At 40.5% G+C, this 5,376-nt stretch overlaps 1 non-coding gene across 1 annotated transcript; it reads left to right on the forward strand.

Moving 5' to 3' along the window:
* Positions 1 to 297: 297 nt before the first annotated feature.
* LOC130953988 (small nucleolar RNA R71) lies at positions 298 to 401 on the forward strand. The gene has a single exon (XR_009076147.1). It is a non-coding gene; the product is annotated as a small nucleolar RNA R71 (small nucleolar RNA).
* Positions 402 to 5,376: the final 4,975 nt, after the last annotated feature.

Genomic DNA, 5,376 nt, shown 5'->3' on the forward strand with positions numbered 1-5,376 from the left:
TGTATTGCAGCCACTTGATTTGTTTCTAATTTCCTGGTGAGCTCTGCTAGTTGCTTGGCAAACACCTTGTTTTGGGCTAGAATTGTATCAACATGGTTCAGCTCCATGACTCCCTTAGTGTTGTGTCTCTCTGAAGCATAGTAGTACTCATTCTCAGCCACTGTCTCAATCACTTCAATGGCTTCTTCCACAGTCTTTTTCCTGTTCAATGAACCTCCTGATGAATGGTCTACAGCCTTCCTTGATTCAAAAGAAAGTCCATCATAGAAAATATGCAATTGCACCCAGTCATGGAACATGTCTGGTGGACATTTCCTTGTCAAATCCTTGAACCTCTCCCATGCCTCGTAGAGAGTTTCACCATCTTGTTGTCTAAAAGTCTGAACCTCAGATCGAAGCCTCTTGACCTTTTGTGGGGGGTAGAAACGTTCCAGAAACTTGCTTTCCACCTCATCCCAGGTTGTTAGGCTCCCCCTTGAGAATGATTCCAGCCACTTAGCTGCCTTGTCCCTAAGTGAAAATGGGAACAAGAGCAGTTTATAGGCATCTTCCTGGACTCCATTGGACTTCACAGTGTCGCAAATTCTCAGAAATTTTGTGAGATGTTGGTTTGGATCTTCATTAGCACTCCCACCAAATAAACAATGATTCTCCACCAGTGATATTAGCTGTTGTTTGAGTTCAAAATTGTTGGCCTGAATGGGTGGTTTCTGAATGCTGCTACCACAATTCCCAGAGGTTGGGTTTATGTATGAACCAAGAACCCTCCTCTCGGGAATGGCATTGTTTCCATCAGCTCTCTCATGGTTGTGAACTTCTCTATCCATGTTGAGATCTAGAGCTTCCTCAAAATTGTCCTCAGATTCTCCTTCAGATTCTTCTTCTCCCAGTACTCTCTTCCCTCTTGCTTCCCTTCTAAGTTTATGAAGGGTCCTCTCTGGTTCGGTATATGGAGGAGTTGATGTCTCTCCTCTCCTACCTGTCATACAAGAACACAGCACAGGCAACAAACAAGTGAAATACTCTTGGTTAATGGAAGAGTATGGTTAGAGCAGTTGAGGAATTAATTCAAATAGTTAGTGAGTCAGTGAGTTAGTTGCTTGAATTTAAAGGCATAAAGAAAGAAAGCAAGTAACAGAGTGCAGAAATTAAAATTCAACAAGTAACTTGAACTGAATTAACAAAACAAGAAAAATGCTCAATCTAGTTAACTTCCAATTTGAGAATTGTCAATCGAAAACCAATCCCCGACAACGGCGCCATAAACTTGATGTGCTATAAACTTGATAGCTACGATTTTAGGAAATTGCACGATCGGCAAAAATTCCTTCCGGCAAGTGCACCGGTTATCGTCAAGTAAAAACTCACAATAGAGTGAGGTCGAATCTCACAAGGATTGGTTGAGTGAGCAATTCGGATTAGAAGTGTGTTCTAGTTGAGCGGGATCAAGATTTAGATGAGAATTGCGGAATGTAAAATTGGCGGGAAACGTAAATGGCAAGAAATTAAAAGTGCAGAATCTTAAATTGCATGAATTAAAGAGCGAGAAGCTAAATTGCTGAAATTAAAAGGGGATCGGGGTGATTGCATGAGTTTAATTGCAGAATGTAAAGAGAAAGTGGTAGATCAGAAATGGGGAATTCATTGGGTTTCAGGAGATATTGAGATCTCCGAATCAAAACATTTTTATCCCTTCCTCAACCAATGCATTCATTGAATTTTGCTTGGCAATCTTATATGATTGGATCCCAATCCCTTGGCTCACCAATTCTCTCTAAAAACAAACAAATTCTCAATCCCTTGGTTTAAATGTTCATAAGAAGAGATGATGCTCGATCACTGATTATACCACACAGTTTCATGAACCACAATTTGGTAGGATTACATGTCACAATATCCATCCAAACCCCAATCCAATTCACTGTGAGAAAGCTTCTCTAGCATGAATCCTCCATTCCTTTCCCAAGGTTCCGAAGGATTCCAATTATGGATAGTTTCTTTCCCAAGACAACTAACCAATGGAATTAGATCGAGAAGCTTTCTAACAAAATTCAAGAGAAAAGATTGAAGAAGAAGATAAACTATTATTGATTCATTGAATTACAATAGAGCTCCCTAACCCAATGAAAGGGGGTTTAGTGAGTCATAGCTCTGAATTCAATTACAAAAAGATGAAAACTAGAAAAATTCCAAAAGTTTCCAGTGTCCCCCCTCAAACTTAAATTCTATCCTATTTATACACTTTCTAAATTGAGCTTCTGTTGTGTTTCTTGGGCTTTGAGGCTTTTCCCTGATTTCCTTTTGCTTTGGGTTTATGATCCATAATCTTGATGAGGCTGCTGATCCAATTCTGTAACATTCATTGAGCCAACTTAGTGATAATCAAGTAATGACACATGACTCAACAAATTGAAATTCCAGACTCATCAATTCTTCAGGCCCAATCCCATAAACCATGATATTCAATTGGGTTTCATACCAGAGTACGTTTAAGTTAATGCTTGTGCTCAAATGCTAACTTAAACTGCAATATCTTTGGCCCAGAAACCTTTTCAATTAGTGGCGTTTAAGTTGCAGTTTAAGCTTAAACTGCAACTTAAACGTTGGACACTCCTGGAGGTGATATAAGTCGAACACGTTTAAGCTTCAGTTTAAGGCTAAACTGAAGCTTAAACGTGGAAATGGAAGAAGGCAACCCTGGAGTGTGGAATTGTCGAACACGTTTAAGCTTCAGTTTAAGGTTAAACTGAAGCTTAAACGTGGAAATGGAGGGAAGCCATCCTGGAGGGTAAAGGTCGAACACGTTTAAGCTCCAGTTAAGCTTAAACTGGAGCTTAAACGTGGAAATGCAAAACGCAACCCTGGAGGAGAATGGTCGAACACGTTTATGCTCCAGTTTAAGGTTAAACTGGAGCTTAAACGTGGAAATGGCTCCCTGGTGCTTTTAATTCTGGCGTTTAACTTCCAGTTTAAGGTTAAACTGGAGGTTAAACGCCACTTTCAGCCCTTTCCTCAGCTTTCATGATTTTGGCGTTTAAGCTTAAACTGGAGCTTAAACTCCACATGTGATATTCAAGCTTCCTTTATTGATTTTGTTGCTTCCTTGCCTAGCCTCTTCTTCCCTGAAATCATCCAAACAATTGCATCAAAGTCTTGCAAAATTTCATGAGAAATCTTTCATTCATAGCATTCAAGTAATATAACTAAAAACTCATGAAATTTGCATCAAAATCATACTGTTTGGATGGTTCATTGCTTTGTTATTCATTTAACCATTCTTGGTTACTTTAAGCTCAAGAAAATGCATAAAACAACTAAAACTAACAGAAAAATGCTAGTGAAACTAGCCTAAGATGCCTTGGCATCAATGAACTTATCCCCTTCAAATCAGCTAGGGTCCATCCAATGGCATCTTGATGAGTTTGTAGCACCTTGATCAATTCTTCTTCCTGTTCTTGGCTCAGGGCAGAGCTAATGATAATAGGATGGCTCTCATCACTACCCAAGTATGCATACTTGAGACTAGGGGGCAATGCTTTGAGCTCAGGTTTTGGTGCTTCCTTCTCTTCTTTCACCCTCTCTGGCATGCTTGGCATGGTTGTTTCAGCCGCCTTGATGTCACTAACTTCAATATCCTTGGTGAACTCCTCCTCTGCCACTTCCTTTGTTGTTTCCTCAAAGGTTTCTTGTACTGCAATGTCCACTACATCCACCCTCATGCATTCCTTTAGTGATTCTGATGGATAGCTTATTGCCTTGAATACGTTAAACACCAATTGCTCATCATGTAGTCTAAGAGTAAGTTCACCCTTTTGGACATCTATGATGGCTCCAGCAGTAGCCAGGAAGGGTCTTCCCAGGATTATCGAAGCTTTGGCTTCTTCCTCCATATCTAACACCACAAAATCGGCAGGAAATATAAAATCTCCCACTTTCACCAACAAATCCTCAACTATCCCATGAGGGAATTTAAAAGTTCGATCTGCCAATTAGAGGGCCATTCTTGTTGGTTTGGCTTCCTCAATCTTCATTCTTCTCATCATTGTTAGAGACATCAAATTAATACTGGCCCCTAAGTCACACAAGGCCCTCTCCACCATGACTTCTCCTATGATGCAGGGGATTTGGAAACTGCCTAGATCCTTCAATTTCTGAGGCAATTTGTGTTGAATGATGGCACTGCATTCTTCAGTCAACAACACAGTTTCCTCATTTCTCCAGCTTCTCTTCTTGGTCATTAATTCCTTTAAAAATTTTGCATAGAGTGGCATTTGCTCTATTGCCTCAGCAAACGGAATGTTGATTTGAAGCTTCTTGAAAATCTCCAAGAATCTGGAGAATTGGCCATCCTTTTCACTTTTCATCAAACGTTGAGGATATGGTGCCTTGGGTGTATAAGGCTTCAGGACCTCTTTTTCTTTTTCTTTTGTTGTAGACGGTGTAAAAGATTGTCCCTGTTCCTTGTCTCTCACATTTTCCTTTGCTTCATCCTCTGTGGTTTCCTTTGAGATCTCCTTTAGCTTCTTTCCACTTCTGAGGGTTATGGCCTTACATTCTTCCCTTGCAATAGCCTTGGCAGCATGAGAAATGCTTGGCCCAGGGGTTTGCTTAGACAAATACCCAATTTGATTTTCTAGCTTCTGGATGGCAGCTCCTTGGTTTTGCAAGTTAGAATTTACTTCTTCCTTAAAGGCTTTCAATTCGGTTATGTCTTAACCCTTGGTTGCAAGCATTCCTTCTATCCTGTTTAATTGATCTTGAAATTGTTGGTTCAGATTAGGTTGGGCAGGTTGATTATTTTGGCCATGATATGGTGGTTGGGAGTAAGTGTTTTGTGTGGCTTGGTATGATCTTTGGTTGGAGTTTTGGTATGTGGAATTGTTATGTTGGTTGGGGTTGTAAGGTTTGTGGTTTTGTGGTTGGGTTTGCTGGTTTCCCCACCCAAAGTTTGGGTGGTTTTTCCAGCCTGGGTTGTAAGTGTTGGAATGTGGATCATATGGTTGCCTTTGTTGATTTCCCACATAGTTGGCCTATTCCCAATCACCTCCTTCAGTGCTTACCTCCTCTTGATCTTGTGTGTGTATTGTAGCCACTTGATTTGTTTCTAATTTCCTGGTGAGCTCTGCTAGTTGCTTGGCAAATACCTTGTTTTGGGCTAGAATTGTATCAACATGGTTCAGCTCCATGACTCCCTTAGTGTTGTGTTTCTCTGAAGCATAGTAGTACTCATTCTCAGCCACTGTCTCAATCACTTCAATGGCTTCTTCCACAGTCTTTTTCCTGTTCAATGAACCTCCTGATGAATGGTCTACAGCCTTCCTTGATTCATAAGAAAGTCCATCATAGAAAATATGCAATTGCACCCAGTCATGGAAC

The sequence above is a fragment of the Arachis stenosperma genome, chromosome 9 (assembly GCF_014773155.1).
Source record: "Arachis stenosperma cultivar V10309 chromosome 9, arast.V10309.gnm1.PFL2, whole genome shotgun sequence".
Lineage (NCBI taxonomy): Eukaryota > Viridiplantae > Streptophyta > Magnoliopsida > Fabales > Fabaceae > Arachis > Arachis stenosperma.